Here is an 11,520-nt window from a genome sequence, read left to right as displayed (position 1 = left end):
GTGAGTAAAAAAATGAGGGGAAAGGGATTCTAACAAAAGTACCTAGAGAGAAAAAAATGCATGCTGCTATTGATGGTTATCATACAGTAAGTCTAACTTTGAGAGCTAGGGTCTTCAAAGTGAAGGTCGAGGGGCCGGAAAGGGTTTGCCGGTCTCGGGACGCGACTGTCATGTGACCGTGGTATCGCTTTAACAGTGAGCGTAAAAGCCCATTTTGACTTTCGACACCACGGAAGGAGGTGCCGCTTCCTCTCTCGGTCACGCTAAGCCGTCTCATTTGGCACACATAGCGTTCATTCTGCGGCATGAATGAAGCGACTAGAGTAGGAGGCGGGGGGAGAGGAGGGCTCGTCATATCGCGGAGCTCGGACTCTTTATGAATGGACGCCGCGTGTGATTGGCTGAGCCCAGGCTTGACGCGCTTGTGTTTGTGCTTTTGTTCCGCGAGGGACGGCGGGGGGTTCAGTCGCTAGCTGACCACCACTGCGCGTCTGTGTGTTTATGTTGTCGGACATTCTCGCTAAGGATCGGACACTGGTTGTGGATAGTAAGACAGTTGAGCATGAATGAATGCTTATGTCATTCGGTGTCAACTGGGAAATTCTGTCCCAAACTATATTTATGTCCGGTCCGTATATTTTACATCCATTCAAAAGTGACATCATTTGCTGTATGACTGTTAATGACATGTCATAATGTCGTATGTGGCATTTTTGGGGGGTATATTACATTTTTGACGGCCATGCACGTCATTGACGGCTATGCACGTGGCATTTTTTTTAATCGCCATGTAGCATTTTTTATTGCTGTGTGGCATTTTTTTGCCATGTGGCAAAATAAATGTGGTAAAATGGATTTTGCCTGTGGCATTTTTTCTTTGCCATGTGGCATTTAATTTTGCCATGTGGCAAAATTGATGGTTGTCATCTGGCATTTTTTTTTTTGCCATGTGGGAAAATGTATTTTGACATATGGCATTTTTTTGCCAGGTAGTAAAATGGATTTTGCCATGTGGCATTTTTTTTGCCATGTGGCATTTTTTTGCCATGTGGCACAATGGATTTTGCCATGTGGCATTTGTTTTGCATGAGGCAAAATGGATTTTGCCACATGCCATTTTTTTTAGCGATGTGGCAAAATTGATTTTGCCGTGTAGCATTTTTTTGCCATGTGGCATTGTTTTGCCATGTGACATTTTTATTGGTATCTGGCAAAATGGATTTTGGTCTGTGCATATTTTTTGGGTATGTGGCAAAATGGATTTTGTCACGTGTCATTTTTTTTGCCATGTGGCAAAATGGATTTTGCCATGTGGCAATTTTTTTTTTGCCATGTGGTATTTGTTGCCATGTGGCAAAATGGTTTTTGCCACGTGCCATTTTTTCTCTGCATGTGGCATTTTTTTTTTTTTCCTGCCATGTGGCAAAATGTATTTTGATATGTGGCATTTTTATTGGTATGTGGCAAAATGGATTCTGGTTTGTGGCATTTTTTTTTTTTTTTTTTTTTTTGGTATGTGGCATTTTTGGTGGGTATATAACATTTTTGCAGATCATGTACGTCCATGCCATTGACGGCTGTGCACATCCAAATTTTCTATTCAGATTAAATGGCAGAAAAAACATGTGTGCCTGTGATTTTTTACCATAAACTTAACATTACAGGGCATTGACATTCAACTGGCACCGAAGTCAGGCTATGCCACTGAAAGCTGTGTGATTTTTGACCATACACTTTACATTACAGCGTATCCATTTTGCCACATCCACAAAAAAATGCCACATGACAAAATCAATTTTGCCACATAGCAAAAAAAAAAATGCTACATGGCAAAATCCATTTTGCCATATGGCAAATACCACTTTTCGTTTTAGGTCGTGCTGCTTTTTTTTCATCGCATAAACAGTACCTTATTGTACCTCACAGTAGCTTATTTTTACTTTACTTTATTAGTTGTTCATCTTGACAGACAGCGAACAAGGCAATTGTGCTTTTTAAGCTTTTGCCATCCTTCAATTTTGACAATTTGTAAAGCTGTAATAAACATTTGTACACTTATGTTCAAAACGACTCACATTTTAAGAATAAAACACTTGATACAAAAGAACTGGTGTTGAAACATTCATCTAGTCTGATCAAAATGTAAATTTAGTTTATTAAATTAGCTTAATAAAAGTCTGCTATCTTAAATGCTAATGTATTTACAATTCTCAAAGCAAATCGCTCACACATAACTCCAAAAATTGTCGCTGTAAAATTACAAATTCATACACAAACAAATATTTGCTGAAACAACTTACAGCATTATGCGGGCCAAATCAGCGCGCAGCTGTCCTTATAGCCATGTCAGACGAGTCTGCTTGTTAGTCAAGGCAAAGTCCAGCCAGACTCTACGCTGCCACCAGTGAGCAAAACACAATACAGTACTTTGAAATAAACGGTTCTTTTGAGGTTTAGGGGGTATTTAGGGGTACTTAAAGCATTCATTCGGATTCACGCGGATGTCATGAGCAGCTAAATAAATTCAGCAAACCACACGGACATCTGACATTGTCATTTCGGAGATTAGCTCACTGTCTAGCTAGGACTTAGGTCCAACGTCTTGGCAAGGACAGTACAACGACGTACAGAACATGTTTTTGGATAGTTATTTTGAGATTTGGGGGGGCATTTAGGGGTTAAGGTTACGCATATAAAATAGCATTAGCTATGGATACTAACTGAACAGACAGGTTACGCTCAAAATAATCTACAAATGTCAAATAAAAAAATTGTATTCACTTTTGACAATTTGTAAAGCTATAACGCACATATGTACACTTATGTTCAAAATGACACACATTTTAACAATAAGACTTGACACAAAAGAATTGCTGTTCAAACCTCCAACTCGTCTGATCAGTATGTAAAACTAGTAGATTAAATTGGCCTAATTTGCCAAACAAAAGTCCGCTATCTTAAATGCCACAAATGCTAACATATTTACAAATCTCATAGCAAATCGCTCACACATAACTCCACAAACTGTAGCTCTTAATTACAAATGCATATGCAAACATTTATTAGCTGAAACAACTTACAGCCTTATGTGGGCCAAACCAGAGCACAGCTATCCTTTATCCATGTCAGATGTCTGAGTCTGCTCCTCAGTGATACAGTCCGACCAGACCCAACGTTTCCATCAGAGGGCAGTGTATCATCCTTTATGAAACAAAATACAATACTTTTAGACTTTTTGCATAGTTATTTTCAAATCGTATCGTGAAGTTTCCCGCTAAACCTATGCTGTCTTCATGTGCTCTGGGAAAGAGTATTCTTACCACTTGCTATTAGTAGTTACGAGTACGTCCTATTCATGTGCTTTTGTTGTCCTAGCAAAACTGTTTTTGACCTTTTAATTCCTTTACTACAATGAGAAGGGATTGAATCAAAATGCAAATATTTTTGTTATTAACTGAGCGCTTTAGCAACCACTTGGTTGAAAAATAAGTTTTATAAATGTGCACATTATGTTTTGATGCTGGCATGCAAATTGATGATAAATCTTTTTTTAAAAAACATTGCCGTTGAAGGAATCTCACCTTTTAGCCAGACTGCCAAAATCACGCCAGCCGAACCACCCGGGCCGGTGGGACACAGACATCTTGGCCAAAAGGTCAAACTCCGCGCGTTCACCTTAGTCTTAACCCTTTGTACTGACTTCATTTTGAAAACTGGAAAAAGGCTTCGAAGCACGAGTTGACAATTTATTCAGGTCGACAGCGATCAAACGGCAAGGCGAAACAGAAACAGACTCAGGGGGGAAGGCAAAGTCACCCTATCACATGTAAACAAAAGGTTCCCAAGAAAAATGACAATGCTTAGTTAAGCATTCAGTCTTTTGAAGGCTCTTGCTGGGCAGGAAGAAGGGTGTTTTTGGGCGTTGCTTAAGATTATTGTCTGTTTGTTGATTGGACAGGAGGATTCGGAAGTTACTGTTGTCAGGGCAACAAGGACTATGGATTTTGCCACCTCAGCGTCAAAGGGGCTCTTGGAGTCTTGTCAGTCGTGTTATCAGTTGGCTATCGGGCGTTCTCCAGTGTTCCTTGTGTTGGGACAGGGCGTCCAGCCATTTGTTCTGGACTGTCTGGGAAAACTGATTGCGAGAGTTGGTGGTGCAGACATGGGCTTGTCAGCGTCAGTCTTGTTTAGTAAGTTGCATGACGCATACGTTGGGCTTCCGTGATAAGAAGCCGTCATATATCTCTTATGCCCTATGTTCTGCTTGTTTTCCTTAAACTATGGTATAAGTGCTATTTATTTTATATTGGGTTAGACCAATACAAACAGTCAAATAGTAAATACAGGAAAAAAATACTATTTCCTGATTGATGACACTACGGTTCAAAAGTTTGGGGTCGCTTAGACTCCAAACTTTTGAACCGTAGTGTAAATTAAGTGTGTTAAACGGTCACAAACAGTCAATCGGTAAATTCGGGAAAAGGTACCATTCACTATGAGCGCCGCCATTTTCAAAAGTCAGCAGTTGTCCCATCTTGGAAATTCAGGTATCATAATAAAATCCCAGTTTTCCAGTTGAAAATACGACTTGAGGGGGTGTTTACATGCAATTTTTCACCCGACAAGTGGTATTTACTATAATTACGACTAGGGCTGTCAAAATTATCGCGTTAATGGGCGGTAATTAATTTTTTTAACTAAACACGTTAAAATATTTGACGCAATTAACGCACATGCCACGCTCAAACAGATTAAAATGACAGCAGTGTAATGTCCGCTTGTTACTTGTTTTTTTGTGTTTGGCGCCCTCTGCTGGCGGTTGGGTGCGACTAATTTTATGGGTTAGTACCATCAGTGAGCATGGTGTAATTATTGACATAAACAATGGTGAGCTACTAGTTTATTTTTTAATTGAAAATTCAAAAAAAATTTTGAATAAAACGAAAACATTAAGAGGGATTTTAATATGAAATTTCTATAACTTGCACTAACATTTATCTTTTAAGAACTACGTCTTTCTATCCATGGATCGCTTTAAGAGAATGTTAATAATGTTAATGCCATCTTCTTGATTTATTGTTATAATAAACAAATACAGTACTTATGTACCGTATGTTGAATGTATATATCTGTCTTGGCTTATCTTTCCATTCCAACAATAATTTACAGAAAAATATGGCATATTTTAGAGATGGTTTGAATTGCGATTAGTTACGATTAATTTATTTTTAAGCTGTAATTCACTCGATTAAAAATTTTAATCGTTTGACAGCCCTAATTACGACGTTAAAGTATTTTCTTAAGGCATTTTTAGTACGTTGTGTCTATATGCATCTGAACAAAACAAGCTGAAAGCGCACAGTAGTACTTTGGGTTTCAAATTCGCCTCTTGTAGCACATTTTCAACTCAATTAAAAATTTTAATTGTTTGACAGCTCTAATTACGACATCATGAGAAGGTTGCATTGCATGCCAGTGTGTCCAGGTGGGTTTAATTTATTGAAAAATAATTTACTATTTTCCTGCTGAAAGTGCGCTATCGAGTTGACATTAGCCGTTGCAGACGGTACAATATGTGTTCGTCCATCAATGTTCATTTGAAACTTTTATTTTTGGACTAAAAGTTTTGAATTTTACGGATGAAAACTATTTGAGTAATAGCGGACTAAATGACTAAAATAGGACTAAGACTAAGAAGTATTTTGGTCCAAAAGATTGGGACGAAAGTTAAAAAACAACAGCTCATAATGTATAAAATAATCGTCAAGTATCGCCTTGCATGTGTCTCTTTCCTGTCTCGTTATATTATTATTTTTGGTTATTTTCTACAGGTTTTAAGCAAATAATCAGATTGATGTTTCCCTCCCCCCTCCTCCCTGAATGTGTGGCTGCAGGAAGGCGTCGGGCCTGCTTCCTGCCAAGTAGGACAGGGCAGGGTTCATTCCATAAGGCAATGTTGATAAGGCAAGGGGGTGGGAGTTAGTTCGGTTGGGGGGACAGATTCCACGCTAATCTCATGGAGATTCCCGCGATTCATTTTACCGCCAATTTCCGGTGATGCGGACCCTTAGCGAAGTACTCTGACAACACATCGAACATGACGACGCAATCTGCAGAATTCGGCCGCTAGCGCTAATCCCATTGATAGCCTGACGTAATGGTGTGCGACTTGGTAAAAATCCTCTATCTATATGAGCGATTTTATATCACTATTGCCATAGGCCACAATTTAATGTATAATAAAATATACATAATTTTTTTATTCATTCGATCATAAAAACAACAGCCATCGCTCCTTCATTTTTCTCATTCTCTTTAGCCTTTCTCATTCTCATTAGCCACATAGATTTAAAAAAAAAAAAAAAGTGCATGCATGTAGAAAATATTCAAATATTATGTTAGCTAGTAAAATGACCCCCACCCCCAAATAAACTGTTCAAAGCCAAACACTTTGGGAAAGCTATTATTTCTAAATCAAAATGAAGAAAAAATGGTTCTTATAGCACTTGTTAGCAGTCGTTTCATGACTTGCTAGTTATGCTATTTACAGTGGTATGAAAAAGTATCAGAAGCTTTTGGAATTCCTCACATTTCTGCATAAAATCATCATCAAATGTGATTTAATCTTTGTCAAAATCACACAGATGAAAAAAAAACTGTCTGCTTTAACTAAAACCAACCAAACATTCATAGGTTTTCCCATTTTAATGAGGATAGCATGCAAACAATTATGTTAGCTAGTAAAATGCCCCCCCACCACCCCCAAATGAAACTGTTCAAAGCCAAACACTTTGGGAAAGCTATTATTTCTAAATCAAAATGAATAAAAAATGGTTCTTATAGCACATGTTGCATTTTGTTCATAAACTAACACAAGCACATTGATGTCATTCTTTTAAACAAATTGCCATAGAATTCTCAACATTAGCATCAAGACTGACTTGGTGGTGCCATACAGCAAATGAACCAACATGAAGCTTTGACCCGATTGGCTCCTAAGCAAAATATGTAAATAATATTGTAAAATGTAATGTTCAACGTTCAAGTTCTGTTAGCATTATTTCTTCAGTTACTGTTCAAGTTGTTTCGTGACTTGCTAGCTATGCTATTTACAGTGGTATGAAAAAGTATCTGAACCTTAGCTTCAAGACCACTTGGTGGTGCCATACAGCAAATGAACCAACATGAAGCTTTGACCCGACTGGCTCCTAAGCAAAATGTGTAAATAATATTGTAAAATGTAATGTTCAAAGTTCAAGTTCTGTTAGCATTATTTCTTCAGTTACTGTTCAAGTTGTTTCATGACTTGCTAGTTACGCTATTTACAGTGGTATGAAAAAGTATCTGAACCTTTTGGAATTCCTCACATTTCTGTATAAAATCACCATCAAATGTGATCTGATCTTTGTCAAAATCACACAGATGAAAAAACAGTGTCCACTTGAACTAAAACCACCCAAACGTTTATAGGTTTTCCCATTTTAATGAGGATAGCTTGCAAACAATAACAGAAGGGGGGAAACAAGTAAGTGAACCCTCTGCCTAAGGAGAGTTAAAGAGTACCCTAATTTTCGCACTAAAGGGCGCACCTGACTATAAGCCACCACCCACCAAATTTGGCACAAAAACTGCATTTGTTCATAGATAAGCCGCAGCTGTCCTGTAGTATTTATGTATGTATGTATCTCATTAAGTATGTATTATGGGATATTTACACGTAAAAGGTATTAACCAGTAGTAATACTTTATTTGACAGTGGCATCATACCAATTACTTTGAACCAATTGGGTGCAAAGCTTCATTGCTTCAATATTTGGCCATTTAATTCAGCCATCACTGTCAAACAGTCAACCTCTGCTGCCACCTGCTGTCAACACTGTTGTTGTCCAACATGCCTCCAAGCATGCATTGCAGCACTACAGATGTAAATAACAATCAAAATTCATGTCCTGTGCTAATAATTTCTTCAGTTACTGTTCCAGTTGTTTCATTAATTGCTAGTAATGGTATTTGGTAACACTTTAATTCACAGTGGCACCATATGACTGTCATTAGATAATCATAATTTTGACATGACACTGTCATGAGCATTTATGAATGCTTATAACATGTCATTTTGTGTTATCCAGCAAATTATCTCACTTTTGAATGGATGTAAAAGATCCGAGCTGGACATACAGTGGGGAGAACAAGTATTTGATACACTGCCAATGGGTTTTCCCATTGGCAGTGTATCAAATACTTGTTCTCCCCACTGTAAATGGAGTTAGTGACATCATTTGCCGGATGTCACTTCACGACATAAGCATTCAGTAATGCCCATGATATGTCATAAGTATCGATGAAAGTCTTATGACAATGTTATGATGCTGCTCTGTAATAAATTGTTACCTATTAACCCCAAAAAAATCATCAAATAAGCCGCACTGGACTATAAGTCGCAGAATTCAAAATGAAGGAAAAAAGTAGCGGCTTATAGTCCGAAAATTACTGTAATTGAAACCAATTTTTACCAAAGTCAGGTGTGTGTGCCCAATCACTGATGAGCAGTTTAAAGCTGCCCTGCCCACTATAAAATACACACCCGGTGAGAAATTTCTTGATGAGAAGCATTGTCTGATGTGCATCATGGCTCGGTGAAAATAGCTGTCTGAAGACCTGCGATCAAGGATTGTTGATTTGCCGGGAAAGGATACAAAACCATCCCTAAAAGTCTGGATGTTCATCAATCAACAGTCAAAGAAGTTGTCTACAAATGGAGAGAGTTTGGCACTGTTGCTTCTCTCCCAAGGAGTGGCCATCCACCAAAGATGACGCCAAGAGTTCAGCATAGAATACTCAGAGAGGTAAAAAAAAGAACCCTAGAATGTCTGCTCAAGACTTTCAGAAATCACTGGCACAGTCCAATATCTCTGTGCACACATCAACTATATGTAAAACAGTGGCCAAGAATGGTGTTCATGGGAGGACTCCAAGGAGGAAGCCACTGCTGTCTAAAAAAACATTGTTGGTCGTTTAATGTTGGCAAAAAGGCACTTGGGTACGCCACAGAAGTTTTGGCAAAATATATAGTGGACTGATGAAAGCAAAGTTGAATTGTTTGGGAGTAACACACAAAGTCATGTGTGGAGGAAAAATGGAACAGCTCCCCAAAATCAACACCTCATCCCTACCGTGAAGCATGGTGGAGGGAGCATCACGATATGGGGCTGTTTTGCTTCCTCAGGGCCTGGACAACTTGCAATCATTATTGGAAGAATAAATTCACAAGTTTTGCAGGAAAACCTGAGGGCGTCTGTCAGACAGTTGAAGCTAAAAAGAGAATGGATGCTGCAACAAGACAATGATCCAAAACACACTTGAACCCCATTGAGACGCTGTGGCATGACCTAAAGACAGCGATTCATGCCAGACATCCCAGGAATCTGACTGAACTACAGCAGTTTTATAGCGAAGAATGGGCCAAGATTAGTCCTGATTGATGTGCCAGACTGATCTGCAGCTACAGGAAGCGTCTGGTTGAAGTTATTGCTGCCGAAGGAGGGGGGGGCACAAAATATCAAATGTGATGCCACTTACTTATTTTTTCCCCTTCTGTCATTGTTTGCATACAATCCTCATTAAAATATTAAAACCTATAAATGTTTAGGTGGTTATAGTTAAACCCGACACTGTTTTTTCATTTGTGTGATTTTGACAAAAAATCAGATCACATTTGATGGTGATTTTATGCAGGAATTCGAGAAATTCCAAAAGTTTCAGATACTTTTTCATACCACTGTAATTTCTATGTGATCATTTTATTTTAAAACTATGAGTTTCAATGATATTTGATTAAACAACAAAAGCCTAGAAAAATGATTGTCTATTAATTATTATTATTATTATTAAATGCTAGAGGTGGGAATCTTGGGGCACCTAACGATTCGATTACAATTCAGAGGCTACGATTCAATTATAAATCGATTATTGATGTAGTTTCTATACATGTTCTAACGAGGCCGAGTCAGTCATTTCACATATAGTTCTATATACATGATACATCTACCGTAGCATTATGTGGGCGTAGTTTGTAGTGGCTGTCGGACTCAGTCAGGCATTATTGGTTTTGATCTAGCGGCATGAGTTGAGCATGATGTTTACTCTCGGGCCGTTCCTTTTTGCGTCCCAAAAGACCGCACTGACTGTGGTATAGTTCCGCTTTACTTGGCATATTTCAGTAATCCGAATTTGGATGTTTGTGAATTGTTCTTGAATCTTCCACGGCTGAATCACGAATAATATGAGAATCGGAAATTTCGCACACCTCTATGAAATGACCCGCTATTAGTTCTGTCTGTCCGCTATGAGATGAATGTTGTCGCATTTTCATCTCGAAGCCTCGTCAGATGAAAATGGGCATTCATCTCGTTATGTTTTAGTAGTTACGTTTTACCAAGACACGATTTTAGCTCGTCATTGTCATGAAAAAATTGGTTGCCAAGGAAATATTTATTTCATTGTCAGCGTTGATGAAAACAACAACGGTTTTAAATGCTGCTGTTTTGGCAAGCAATGGAATTTTTCAACACTAAGCACATTAAGGATTGAGGCTGTAAATATAATCAGTTTCCTATTACCAAATCGGCCCGAATATAAGACAGTGTTTTTTTGCAATGAAATAAGAATGAAAAAGTGGGGGTCGTCTTATATTCGCGGTCTAGACGTTATACCCATTCACGACGCTAGATGGCGCCAGGTATCATTGAAGCGATGTTCTGTCATGATAGATCTCAGCTACTCTCAAGTTTAACAAGTTTGCATTATTTTATTGCAATGTTTTTCCTTATTCAGATTTGTTTCAAGACTTCACTTTGATGGTTAATGCAGTTATTGCAATTTTGTTGTTTTATCACAATAGATTGGTTTATTTACATTTCAAAAACCAGAAGCCATTCATTTACAAATGTGATTGCACTTTAATTTACATATTTAAATGTTCAGATATTAAGATTTGAATGAGGCAAAATAACATGCTTTTTCCCTCAAATATATTGTTATAATCATTCGTTTCGGATGTACTGTAATTATTTTCTGTAGAAAAATTAATTTGGTGTTCAAAAAGTCTTTTTTTCAAACTTGAGTCTTGAAAAAGAGGAGGTCGTCTTAGTTCGTCATCAGGGCCGAATTCGGGCCAATACGGTAGTTATTTTTTATTTTTTTTTTTTTTAGGGCTGTCAAAATTATTGCGTTAACAGGCGGTAATTAATTTTTTACATTCATCACGTTCAAATATTTGACGCAATTAACGCACGTGCCCCGCTCAAACAGACTAAAATGACAGTACAGTGTAATGTCCGCTTGTTACTTGTTTTATGGTGTTTGGCTCCCTCTGCTGGCGCTTGGGTCCAACTGATTTTATAGGTTAGTACCATGAGTGAGCATGGTGTAATTATTGTCATCAACAATGGCGAGCTACTAGTTTACTTTTTGATTGAAAATTTTACAAATTTTAATAAAACGAAAACATTAAGAGGGGTT

General features: G+C 38.0%; 1 long non-coding RNA gene across 4 annotated transcripts in view; it reads left to right on the top strand.

Moving 5' to 3' along the window:
- LOC130927493 (uncharacterized) overlaps window positions 1-11,520 on the top strand; it is an 88,303-nt gene that overhangs the window by 54,312 nt on the left and 22,471 nt on the right. The window lies entirely within an intron of this gene.

This window comes from Corythoichthys intestinalis, chromosome 12, assembly GCF_030265065.1.
Source record: "Corythoichthys intestinalis isolate RoL2023-P3 chromosome 12, ASM3026506v1, whole genome shotgun sequence".
NCBI lineage: Eukaryota > Metazoa > Chordata > Actinopteri > Syngnathiformes > Syngnathidae > Corythoichthys > Corythoichthys intestinalis.
Note: the sequence above shows the minus strand (reverse complement) of the source record. Positions and strands in the feature narration are given on the sequence as shown.